Consider the following 14007-nt stretch of genomic DNA (forward strand, 5'->3'; position numbering starts at 1 on the left):
TCAGCATCTGTGTGGATGTTAAAATCGCCCACTATAATTATCTTATCTGAGCTAAGCACTAAGTCAGACAAAAGGTCTGAAAATTCACAGAGAAACTCACAGTAACGACCAGGTGGACGATAGATAATAACAAATAAAACTGGTTTTTGGGACTTCCAATTTGGATGGACAAGACTAAGAGACAAGCTTTCAAATGAATTAAAGCTCTGTCTGGGTTTTTGATTAATTAATAAGCTGGAATGGAAGATTGCTGCTAATCCTCCGCCCCGGCCCGTGCTACGAGCATTCTGACAGTTAGTGTGACTCGGGGGTGTTGACTCATTTAAACTAACATATTCATCCTGCTGTAACCAAGTTTCTGTAAGGCAGAATAAATTAATATGTTGATCAATTATTATATCATTTACCAACAGGGACTTAGAAGAGAGAGACCTAATGTTTAATAGACCACATTTAACTGTTTTAGTCTGTGGTGCAGTTGAAGGTGCTATATTATTTTTTCTTTTTGAATTTTTATGCTTAAATAGATTTTTGCTGGTTATTGGTAGTCTGGGAGCAGGCACCGTCTCTACGGGGATGGGGTAATGAGGGGATGGCAGGGGGAGAGAAGCTGCAGAGAGGTGTGTAAGAGATAAATGTGTGCAGCAATTAAACAGCAAGACATAACACATTGACATTTTCTACCCAAGTAAGTAAGTAAGTATTTTCCCACTCTAGAACCAATGACACTGACTGGCTAACTCACCTTTCCTACTTCTTAGAGATAGTCACTTTCACACTTGCACGAAGGAGTGAGTCAGAAAACGCGTGCACACCACCGAGACCAGATGTTTTGATTCCTCTGCTGATCACAAAGATGGCTGGATCCGGTCGAGCTTGTGGTCGTTTGTAGACAAAACATCAGTCTTTCCATTGGTACCAAGTATTAGCTTTTTTGCACTGATTACAAAAACGGCGGCGCAAATACTACAGCAGTGATCCAGAACTGGCAATGATCCAGAACTTGGCAAGTGACTGTACTACTCAGGCTCTTCCGTGCTCTTCTGGACCCGGGCAGATTAGTCCGTTTAATATTAATCTGATGATGTTTCTTCATCTTGCAGTGTTCTTCCAAGGTTTTGTTGATGAAATCCGAACATAACGTGCCGAGAGCTATACCATGGAATTCAAGCTTGCAGACAAATTCTGTTGATGACATCCGAATATAACGTGCAGAGAGCTATACCGTGGAGTTCAAGCTTGCGGACAAATTCAGAGTCTTGTCTTTGTCCTGTAAATGTCCACCCCCGGTTCAAACATGTCCACTTAAACATTTTTTTTTTTTTTTTTTTACATGACTATCGATGTCCTCATCCTCTCTCTCTGTAATTTTTGGCAATGTTACAGATGCAACTCGACAGACCAAAACTCGCAGAAAATCAAAATGTCCACATCGGGCACTCTCACTGACAAAGTTCACTGTTGTAAAAAAGTAACCAATGACATCTCGCGTTTTAGCTTGTAGTTTCAGCAATGTGGTTCTGTGTATATGAGGAAAGGTTTAACAAGAACGGCTGGCCCCCTGCACCTTCACCCCTACACCCAATTTTTCCTCAACAGAATTACAATTACAAATCCACAAAAAGTCAGAAATCTGCAGATCCGTGGAAGAATCTCATCCCTGGATTGCCTCAAGGTATTTCTTCAGGTTCTTCTTCATAAGGCCTGTTGCCCTCACAACTGGGATATCTTTCTTCCAATGACCATGTTGTTTGTAGGTCATTTTTAAGGTCTTGGTATTTTGTGATCTTTCCCCTTTCACCTCTATTCAGGCCATAGTCATTGGGGACTGTCACATCAATGATTTTGGCTGTTTTCTCTTGCTTGTTCCAGATGACATCAGGTTTGATTGCACCTCCTTTGATATGTCTTCCTGCTGGGATCACTTTGTCATAGAAGAGAGTTACTTTTCCATTGGACGAGACTGGTGCTGGCTCATGTTCCCAGACGTTTTCCTTGATTTCTACCTCCAGTTCTTTGCAGACTTTCCAGTGGAGATATTGACAGATCTTGTTGTGTCGGGATGTATAATGTCCGCCTGCCATAAGTATCTGGCATGCTGATGTTAGATGGTTTACACTCTCAACAGCTGTATGACAGAATCAGCATTTGTCATTTTGTGAGATCCCTGCCATTTCTAAAGCCATAAGTTAAAAGTCCCTGATCTTGTGCTCCAACTATTCTTTCTCCATCGAAGCCAATTTCTCCATTTGTAGTCCACCATACAGACCCTTCTTTGTCAATACATTCCTTTTTGAGTTCTTGTTGGAATCGGCCAGCCCTTTTCTGCTGTTTCCATCTGTCCATTCAATGTTTTTGTTCTCTTTTGCTGCATTTTCCCCTGGTCTGTCTTGCTAGTTTTGTTGCAGGTGTCAGATCATTGCTTTCTCTCACATCTAAAAGGTCCCCTCCACAGTTTTCTGCCAATTTAATAATGGAGGACAGTTGTGACAAGGTCTTAATGTAATGTTCCTTCCTTCTTACCTCCTGTGATTGTACATTTAGAACATTTATCCAGTCAAAATTCCATACCAATGTCCTTGGAGAAGTCCCTGCTCCTAGTCGGCAAAGATCTTCAAATTGTCCATAAATAGGAGCTGGTTCACCACTTCCTGATGTTTCCTTCCTCTGCCTCCACCCAAACCATACCCGATGTCATGCTCATTCAAGATCTTGCTAAGCGGGTCAATGCTGAGACAGAATTAAAGTGGAGAGAGACTCTCTCCCTGGAATATCCCTTTAGGCAATTGTATGCCTTCCATTATTATCTGTCCTGCTGTATGATTGAGGGTGATGGCAGTATTCCACTTATTCATCTGTGTCCTCAGAAAAGATCTTATTTCATCATTGATATTGTAGAGTACCAAGCATCTCCTAATCCAGGAGTGCATGTCTTTGCCTTGTATGAATTATCATGTGTCTGTTCAGGTTGCTCTTTAGTCCAAATCTTTGACCACACTCAGGACAGACACATTGTTTTTTCCCTGTATGAATTATCATGTGTGTTTTCAGGTTGCTCTTTCGTCCAAATCTTTGACCACACTCAGAACAGACAAATGGTTTTTGCCCTGTATGAATTGTCATGTGTGTGTTCAGGCTGCTCTTTCGTCCAAATCTTTGACCACACTCAGAACAAACAAATGGTTTTTGCCCTGTATGAATTATCATGTGTGTGTTCAGGTGGCTCATCTGTCCAAACCTCTGACCACATTTAGAACAGACAAACCCTTCTTGCCCTGTATGAAATACTATAGTGTGTGTGTTCAAGCTGCTCTTTCGTCCAAATCTTTGACCACACTCAGAACAAACAAATGGTTTTTGCCCTGTATGAATTATCATATGTGCGTTCAGGTGGTTCTTATTTCCAAATCTGTGACCACACTCAGAACAGACAAACACCTTTTGCCCTGTATGAAATACTATAGTGTGTATGTTCAAGTTGCGCTTTCGTCTAAATCTTCGACCACATTCACAACAGCTAAATGGTTTTTCTCCTGCCTGAATTCTAATGCCTTTGTTCGGAGTGCCCTTCTGTTTCTGTCTTTTACTCTGATCAGAACAGCTAAATGGTTTGCTGTTTGCTTGCCTCCCCTTTTGTTGCTCTGAGTTGTTCATGTGACCAGATGCTATTCCATATTTAGAACCTTTAAATTGTTTCTCATCAGTGTTACCTGAACAAACAATACTGGTATTTTTTTGAAGGTTACAACTTGACTGAACTTCTCTGGTCTGTTTCCAGTCATCACTGTCATCAGTCTCAGTTCCAGAACTGTCTGATCTCCTGCCACTGGTACCTGGTTGTAAATGACTGTTTGGACCTGAGTTGCTGGCTGGTTGTGGTCCTCCATCATCCTCTCCATCAGTTTCTGCTGTCAGTGTTCTGTGTACAGATGAGCTGCTGGCTACAGGCTCATCCTCTGTGCTCTCATCACTTTGGCTTTGATGAAGCTGTGATGACTCTGGTTTTTCATCATCGTTTTCACTCTTCAGAGGGACGGCAGTGAAACCAAACTTGGTAAGATCTGCCTCCTCCAGCTGCTGAAGATGCTCTCCCTGCTGACTTATCCACAGCTTTATTTCTTTAATGTCCTCCTGGTCAACACTCAGATTCCATTCCTGGTATTCAGGGAGAGTTTCTTCTTTAATCACCAACAACGGCTGCATGTCTTCAAAGAAACAAATTAACAATAAATGTTAGAACAACACTCATTCAAATGATTTATAAGAGTTTGACCTCATGACAGTAAGTTATTGCACTGATGGAACTGATGAAGTGGAAATGTACATCAGGAATTTTTTTTGAAATTTCACAAATTTTAATTCACGTCTTTGTCTTCACCATTGACTATTGTAATAGTTTATTTTCTGGATTGCCAGAAAAATAGTGTAGGGTGTTTACAGATGGTACAGAATACTGCTGCTCAAGTTTTGATGAAAACCAGGAGGTCTGATCAGAGACATTCTGGCTTCCCTTCACTGGCTCCATGTACCTTGAAGAGCAGATTTCAAGGTTTTTTTGCTGACATATAAGGATCTAAACGGTCATGAACTCAACTATCTTGCTGAAATTTTTCAGCCTTATGTGCCTCCTCCTATCCTTGGATGCAGACTTGCTCTGTGTCTCAAGGTTTAAAAAGAAGTCAGCAGGCTTCAGAGCCTTTTTTGCCATACTCATATATCTTGTGGAACAGGCTGCCTGTTGGCATTTGAAATGTGACTTTAAGACTACTTCTAAAACATATTTTTGATTGCTTGTAATTAGTTTTATGCTTTTTAATCCTCTTTTCATTATTTTTGCTTGTTGTACTTCATTGTTTTGTATTTTTAATTGGATTTATTTTTGGATATGGGGATCTTTCTTTAATGTTTGTCTGCGGTTATGTTTATCACTTTGTTGATTTCTTTTCCTCACTTAAAGTGCTTTATAAATTTAATATTATTACTAAGGACAGCATAGTGGCTTAGTGGTTAGCTCTGTTGCCTCACAGCAAGATGGTCATGGGATCGATTTCCACCTGTGGCCTTTCTGTGTGGAGTTTGCATGTTCTCCCCGTGTTTGTGTGGTTTCTCTCCGGGTGCCCTGGCTTCCTCCCACATCCCAACACGTTAGGTAAATTGAAAACTTTAAATTGAGCCTCGGCGTGAGTGTGAAAGCGTTTGTCTGTCTATATGTGGCCCTGCGATGGAATGGCGTCATGTCCAGGGTGTACCCTGCCTCATACCCCATGACTGCTGGGATAGGCTCTGGCCCCCCGTGATCCTTAATTGGAGTAAGCGGGTATAGAAAAATGGATGGATGGATTATTATTACTTAAACAACATTCAAACAAGATGTCAGAATTCATCAAATATGATATCAACACATCTATAGTGACATTACAGCTCATTAAAAATATATAAGCCAACTAATTTAATATACTGTAATGTTGCTGTTCGCACCAGAGAAGGGTGTGCCAACTACAGGGGCATCACATACTCAACCTCTCTGGTAAAGTCTACTCCAGGGTGCTGGAAAGGAGGGTTCGGCCGATAGTCGAACCTCTGATTGAAGAGGAACAATGCGGGTTCCGTCCTGGTCGTGAAACAACCGACCAGCTCTTCACTCTCCTGGAGGGTGCCTGGAAGTATGCCCATCCAATCTACATGTGTTTTGTGGACTTGGAGAAGGCATATGATCGGGTACCCTTCTCAGGGCCATCCAATCTCTGTACTCACAAAGCGAGAGCTGTGTTCGGGTACTCGGCAATAAGTCAGACTCATTTCCGGTGGGGGTTGGCCTCCGTCAGGGCTGCGCCTTGTCACCGATCCTGTTTGTGATATTCATGGACAGGATATCGAGGCGTAGTTGGGGGGAGGAGGGTTTCCAGTTTGGTGGGCTCAGGGCCTCATCACTGCTTTTGCAGATGATGTGGTCCTGTTGGTTTCATCAGCCGGTGACCTCCAACACTCACTGGATCAGTTCACAGCTGAGTGTGAAGCTGCTGGGATGAGGCTCAGCACCTTTAAATTTGAGGCCATGGTTCTCAGCAGGAAACTGATGGATTGCCTACTCTGGTCTTGATTTTCCTCAGAAACCCAGTGGTGAAACAGGACCCACAGAAAATGACTTTCAGTTGGCCTCAAAGCGGTTTTGGCAAACAGTCAGACGAGTCAGGAAACTGAGGCAGTTCTGAGATCAGACTGTTTCAACAAGGCTGCAGAGCTGCTTATCTCGAGTGGACATATTGTGAAAACATTACCAAATCAGGCTGAGAAGTGGCCAAGTTCATCACTAAACAAGACAAACCTTTGACAGAGGCGGAGTTTAACAAAAACTGGAGAATATTTGTCCTGAGAAGAAGCAACAAATTGCTGATGTTTGGCTCGTAACACTGTGGTACAGAGGACTGAAGAGACATCATGTGATATTAAAAAGACAACTGGGGACAGAGGTGAATTTAAAGCACATCTGACACTGATCAGTTACTGATTTTTTTGAGGCTCTGACGACGACATAAGTAAGTAAGTAAGTAAGCAAGCAAGCTTTATTTATAAAGCGCCTTTCACAGACCAGGGTCACAAAGCGCTGCACATGGCATACAAAAATAATCTAAAAATAACATACGAAAACAATAAAATACAATATTAGGCTAAAAAGCTAACTTAAAGAAATGCGTCTTTAGTTGCCTTCTAAAAGTATCTATACAATCCAGAGAACAAAGGGCACAGGAAAGCTCATTCCAGAGGCTAGGCGCCACCACTTTAAAAGATCTGTCCCCGTGAGTTTTAAAACGGGTCAGAGGAACCATCAACAGGTTCTGATTGGACGACCTGAGGCTCCTGGAGGAAGCATAAGGCTGGATCAGGTCCCTGATGTACTCTGGTGCCTGTCCATGCAGAGCTCTAAAAGTCAATACCAGGATTTTGTAATGAATCCTGTAGGAGACAGGCAGCCAATGCAAAGTATTAAGAATAGGAGTAATATGGTCCCTCCTGCGGGTGCGGGTAAGCAGGCGCGCAGCAGAATTTTGCACAACCTGCAGGCGGGCCAACTCCTTCTTATTCAGACAGGTGAAGAGACTGTTACAATAATCCAAACGCGATGAGACGAACGCATGAACAATCATCTCAAGCTCTTTTAAAGTCAACATCTCTTACGGAGCTTAGAGATGTTCCGAATTTGGAAAAAACAGTTCTTAACCAGGTAATTTGTGTGCTGCTCCAAAGACATCCCTCCATCCAAAATGACACCAGGTTACGCAGGCTGCTTTTGACCGTGCAGCTTAGGCTACCGAGATGCTGCTTAATTCCAGGTACAGCACTATCTAGTGCTACAATCAGAGTCTCAGTCTTATTGGAATTTAACTGCAGACTGTTCTCAGTGAGCCATTCCTTAATTTTGGCCAAACAATTTGTGAGAGAGCAGAGTTTCTGTGGCTCAGTTGTCTTAAAGGAGCTGCAGATCATCGGCATACAAATGATAGGACACATCACTGAACTGCTGGATCAGCTTGCTGAGAGGAAGGAGATACAACGAGAACAAAACAGGTCCCAAGACCGATCCCTGTGGCACACCCCACAGAAGATCTGCAGATTCCGACACTGCATTGCCCACCGTCACACTAAAAGTTCTACCAGTCAGGTAAGAGGTAAACCACTCTAAAACACAACCTGACATTCCAACCAAATCCCGCAATCTGAATGCCATGGTCAACGGTATCAAACGCCGAAGACAGATCAAACAGAATCAGCACAGAACATTTGCCAGTGTCAGCTGCCATGACACATGATGATGGCAGACACATGAACGTAGCAGAAGAGCTGCTTTACATCAAAAGCCATCAAGGCCAAACAAGAGGAACAGATTAAAAACAGATGAAAAGATGAAGAAAATGCCAAAGTTTTTTTTAGATCCACATATTTGTGTGAGCAGATACAACCCCTCGGAGGATGTTCATTCAGTTGTTTAATTTTGTAGAAAAAAAGCAGATCACAGACATGACACAAAACTAAAGTCATTTCAAATGGCAACTTTCTGGCTTTAAGAAACACTATAAGAAATCAGGAAAAAAATTGTGGCAGTCAGTAACGGTTACTTTTTTAGACCAAGCAGAGGGAAAAAATATGGAATCACTCAATTCTGAGGAAAAAATTATGGAATCACCCTGTAAATTTTCATCCCCAAAACTAACACCTGCATCAAATCAGATCTGCTCGTTAGTCTGCGTCTAAAAAGGAGTGAACACACCTTGGAGAGCTGTTGCACCAAGTGGACTGACATGAATCATGGCTCCAACACGAGAGATGTCAATTGAAACAAAGGAGAGGATTATCAAACTCTTAAAAGAGGGTAAATCACACGCAATGTTGCAAAAGATGTTGGTAGTTCACAGTCAGCTGTGTCTAAACTCTGGACCAAATACAAACAACATGGGAAGACTGTTAAAGGCAAACATACTGGTAGACCAAGGAAGACATCAAAGCGTCAAGACAGAAAACTTAAAGCAATATGTCTCAAAAATTGAAAATGCACAACAAAACAAATGAGGAACGAATGGGAGGAAACTGGAGTCAACGTCTGTGACCGAACTGTAAGAAACCGCCTAAAGGAAATGGGATTTACATACAGAAAAGCTAAACGAAAGCCATCATTAACACCTAAACAGAAAAAAACAACGTTACAATGGGCTAAAGAAAACCAATCGTGGACTGTGGATGACTGGATGAAAGTCATATTCAGTGATGAATCTCGAATCTGCATTGGGCAAGGTGATGATGCTGGAACCTGTGTTTGGTGCCGTTCCAATGAGATTTATAAAGATGACTGCCTGAAGAGAACATGTAAATTTCCACAGTCATTGATGATATGGGGCTGCATGTCAGGTAAAGGCACTGGGGAGATGGCTGTCATTACATCATCAATAAATGCACAAGCTTACGTTGATATTTTGGACACTTTTCTTATCCCATCAATTGAAAGGATGTTTGGGGATGATGAAATCATTTTTCAAGATGATAATGCATCTTGCCATAGAGCAAAAACTGTGAAAACATTCCTTGCAAAAAGACACGTAGGGTCAATGTCATAGCCTGCAAATAGTCCGGATCTTAATCCAATTGAAAATCTTTGGTGGAAGTTGAAGAAAATGGTCCATGACAAGGCTCCAACCTGCAAAGCTGATCTGGCAACAGCAATCAGAGAAAGTTGGAGCCAGATTGATGAAGAGTACTGTTTGTCACTCATTAAGTCCATGCCTCAGAGACTGCAAGCTGTTATAAAAGCCAGAGGTGGCGCAACAAAATACTAGTGATGTGTTGGAGCGTTCTTTTGTTTTTCATGATTCCATAATTTTTTCCTCGGAATTGAGTGATTCCATATTTTTTTCCCTCTGCTTGATCTAAAAAAGTAACCGTTACTGACTGCCACAATTATTTTTCCTGATTTCTTATAGTGTTTCTTAAAGCCAGAAAGTTGCCATTTGAAATGACTTTAGTTTTGCGTCATGTTTGTGATCTGCTTTTTTTTCTACAAAATTAAACAACTGAATGAACATCCTCCGAGGCCAGTGATTCCATAATTTTTGCCAGGGGTTGTATTTACAGTTACAAACATCAACAAGAACCCACTTGAGTTTCAATGACTTGAGTCAGCTTTTGTTACAGGCTAAGTGGACTGATATCACAAAACCAGACTTCCATCACAGCCTCTTTGTCTTTTTGAAACCCACATTTCGCACACTTCCACATTTACACTATTCAGGCCGACATGTCACGCCTGGTAGCAAGGCTGGCTATTAATGGTACCAAGTTACCAAGGAAAAGTTCTGTAGTTTGGGTTGTTGGTGGGAGCTGTAGAAAATAATGGATTTTATTCACTGAAGTCATGTTGATTTGAATTAATATTGCAGTGATGAATAAATTGTGGGAGCATAGATAATTATTCTTTGTCTGCTCATAACCAGAGCTGCTCTTACCCGTGTACAAGTTACTGATGTTGACCTTTTAGTGCCAAGTGTTGGATAAAAATAAACCAAACCTCTATGTGCCAGAATACACAAATCACTGCAACCAGAATCCTTTCAGTTACCTTTGTTCATTTCTAAATTCAAAGTCCCTGCTGATTTTGGACAAAGGGAGTCGAAACATTGAGGGTGGTGACGTCACTTTCCTTCAGGAATAAATTAACCAGAGATTTTACAAAATATGGAGAAATTTTACATGCACCTTTTATCAAAATCCTCCTCATTCTGTTGTGTAAGTATTGACAGAATCACTGGAGGAATATCCGATGAGGAAAATATTTGACTGTTACAACAACATGTTATAAAGTATCAGTAACACAAACAAAGGTGAGTGTACAAGCCTGTTCAGTAGAAGAGAATTGGGGGATTAAAAACAACATCCAGCCCTTTACCTCTTTTGTTCTCTTCTTTTAAATGACCCATTTCTTCTTCCTGGTCTGTGATCATTCCTTCATCAGTAGGTGTTAGCTGTAGTTTCAACATGTCCCTCGAGTGCTCGACTTCAGACGTGTTTGTAGAAAGACTTTAAAAACACACAAAAGAAAGAGAGAGTCAACGACCAAGTGGAGGAAAGACTAAAAACAGGCCGATTTAATCATCTGCTGTTGCTCTGTTGCCCAGGTTGACCAATCACAAGTGTGAGACAACACCAAAATGTCCCTGTGCTGGGACAGACATCCTAAAGCAGGAGACACCAACCCTGATCCCAGAGATCACCAGACATGAAAGTTTTCCTAAAGTCCCGGTCACATGGCACTAACAAAAGACAACAAAGCCCAAACGAAAGTCCCAAATCTGGAATTTCGTTGGCATCGTTTAACCTTCACTCAGCTTCGTTCCTGCAGCTAGCGTTTTGTCAGAATTTTTAAACTGTCAAAAAATATGAACGAATGCCACCGACAACCGTATTTCGTTTTGCTGTCGTTTTTGACAATTTCTTATTGTGTGCTTAGTTTTTGTAACATTAGCATTTCATTCGACCTCACGGGGCCAACGTATTGAACGAACGCAACGACATCTAAATGAATCAATAACTAAAGCCTCGATGAACTGAATGAAACATTCTTGTAAAGCAACATTTTCATAAAGTAACAATACCGTTAAGATGACAGTTAAGATGACACCTTGGGGAGGTGATGGTCTAGTGGTTAAGGTGTTGGGCTTGAGTCCAGAAGATCATGGGTTCAAATCCCCACCTGACTGGAAAATCACTAAGGGCCCTTGGGCAAGGCCTTTAATCCCCTATTGCTCCCGGTGTGTAGTGAGCGCCTTGTATGGCAGCACCCTGACATCGGGGTGAATGTGAGGCATAATTGTAAAGCGCTTTGAGCTTCTGATGCAGATGGAAAAGCGCTATATAAATGCAGTCCATTTACCAAGAGCATTTTATCAACTACGTATGCATGTTTCAAAAGTTTGTGGCTGCTCGTCTAACACGGACAGTTCCCCATGACTAGTGCCATGGATGGTGATGATCCCCAGCATAAGGATGAGCCAGTGCGAGATGGCTGTTCTTCAGGCCGACGTTGACGATGACCAATTCATGGTCAACATGTACCAATGGCGAAGGGGACAGCAACAGAGATGGTGGTCAAGGCCAGCGGCGAAGACAGTTTGGTCTGTATGACCAACTCATGGTTGAGCTGAGGGGCCAAGATCTACAGTCATTCCGTAACTGTATGCGAATGCCGGCCGAGATGTATGACAAGCTTGTTGGGAGAGTTGGTCCACGTATCACAAAGCAGGAGACGTGGTACCGAGCGGCTCTGGATCCAGGTCTGAAGCCGGCGCCTCCGTAACAAAGTACTGCAATATGCAGTATGAAGGGCGCTTTCCTCACAACACAATCTCTGTTGCTGTCCGAGAAGTGTGTAAAGCCACCCGTGAAGAGCTCATGGATGAATGTTTGACACCTCCAACTACACCTCTACAGTGGCTGGCTATAGCTGAGGGCTTCTTCAGGAAATGGCAATTTCCGAACTGTTATGGTGCCCTTGACAGCAAGCATACTGAATGTGTCCTCCTGGTACAGGAAGCATGTTCCGCAATTATAAAGGATTCTTTAGTGTCGTTCTCTTTGCCTTGGTTGATTCAGACTACAAGTTCATCTAGGCAGACATCGGTGGTAAGTAGAGATAAGTCAATTTAAAATTTTTAAATAAAAATAGTCATTTATTAATTTTTATTTGTTCGAATTATTTACTCTCAATTTCTATTTCAGGTAAAGGATCATTAAGTAATACCCAGATTTATAACAAATCTGAACTGAAGGCCTGCCTAGAAGATGGCACAATAGGCCTTCCTGACCCACGGCCACTCCCACTTGACACAGAAGACGCATCATTCTCTTGGGTTGGAGATGATGCCTTTGCTTTGTGCCTTAATCTGATGAAACCATACATTCATCGCCACCTCACAGACGAAAAACGGATCTTCAATTACAGACTGTCACGTGCAAAAAGAGGGGCAGAAAATGAATTTGCAATTCTAGAAAACTGGTTCCAGGATCTCCTGACAACAGTGCTCCATAATCATATGCGGATTAGATACCTCGGCCTCCATAATAACTTCATTGATCTTGAAGATATCCCTGGAGACATGCCTGGAGCGTGGAGGCAAGGGAATTTTCTGCAGGATATAAAATTCCATACAAGGCACAATATTGCAAATAACCCCAGCAAGATCAAAAGGAACTTAGTGAAGTATTGGTGCAATTCCGAGGCCGGTGCAGTGCCATGGCAGAGAGAAATGTGCCACATTTGAACATTGTGCATAATTATATGCACACTGTAAGTTGGAACTCTCATTGTTTAAATTTGTTCATTTGGCTAACTGATTTGTTAGAAGACATGAAAATTTGTTGTTATAAATAATAAAATTGTTATCAACAATATTTAAATTTTCTTCTGTCTTTATTGAACAATATATAAAATTATTGTAATTTATGTGTAATAGGACTGCAAAATATATATTTTTAATGCGACTGAAAATTATTCTAAGTTGTGTTTACCAGGACAGGAGCGGCTGCAGTCCTCGGACAGGCGGGACAGTGTGTAGTGGCTTCATGTGGTGGTGAGGTAGTTGCTCTTGGAACTGCTGTTGTTGCTGCTGCTGCTTGACCCTTTCCTCTTCAGCCCCATTTTCATACTTTGTCAACACCCTGTAGATTTCAATCTTTGCTTTTCTGTAGCTCCATTCCGACATGGTGTTTAAGGAATCCCGGACATAGGCTGCGAAGGCGTTCCTAGCTGTGCTGGGGTGCTGCTCTTTACACTTTTGCAGTTCCTCCATGCGGGCTCGACTCTCCTCTGCTTGTTCCTGCATTAGCTGTAACATTTGGTCCATCTCGCCTTCTTGGACCAGCTGAAGTGGAAGCCCTCGGTTCGCCATCAGAGTCTATGTCCGTGGCCTCCTGTGCAGCAGCAGCTTCAGCAGCATCCAAGTTGCCCGAGTGCTCAAAGATAATACCATCCACCTGCAAAGACAAAATCAGAAACCAAGATAAGTTTTATGGGAAGTTTAAAAAAAAAAACAAGTAATACCGAGCAGCACGAGGATGTTGACAGACGGGCGTGAAGTCAGAGTCGTAGTCCACCCGACTCAGTTTCCGGCATGACCACAAACTGGAAGCACGCTTTCGTCACACTGAACTCTACACTACATGTAGAGATCTTCAGTGTAGAGTTCAGTGTTTCATCACCGCAAACAGGAAGTTAAAACAGGAAGTACACAAGAAGCATGATAGGAAAACGCCGTTACCCGGCTACCGCTGTCGTCCCATTGGACACCAGCGAAAGGGTGGCGTAGGAATACACTGAGCGAGCCACATTATGGCTTGCATCAACAAAGTAGTTCTGAAAAATTAATTAATATATTCCGTTCGTGTACTAATTAAAAGGCAGGAAACATAGAAACGGCGTTAACTGGTTTCCGCTTTTGCTGCATTTGTTTTGCGCCCATCATGCTG

At 42.2% G+C, this 14007-nt stretch overlaps 1 long non-coding RNA gene across 1 annotated transcript; it reads left to right on the forward strand.

The window, feature by feature from the left end:
* Positions 1-1890: 1890 nt before the first annotated feature.
* On the forward strand, positions 1891-11943 carry LOC117507587. The gene is made up of 3 exons (XR_004559772.1): positions 1891-2086; positions 4167-4171; positions 11932-11943. It is a non-coding gene; the product is annotated as an uncharacterized LOC117507587 (long non-coding RNA).
* Positions 11944-14007: the final 2064 nt, after the last annotated feature.

The sequence above is a fragment of the Thalassophryne amazonica genome, chromosome 3 (genome assembly GCF_902500255.1).
Source record: "Thalassophryne amazonica chromosome 3, fThaAma1.1, whole genome shotgun sequence".
NCBI lineage: Eukaryota > Metazoa > Chordata > Actinopteri > Batrachoidiformes > Batrachoididae > Thalassophryne > Thalassophryne amazonica.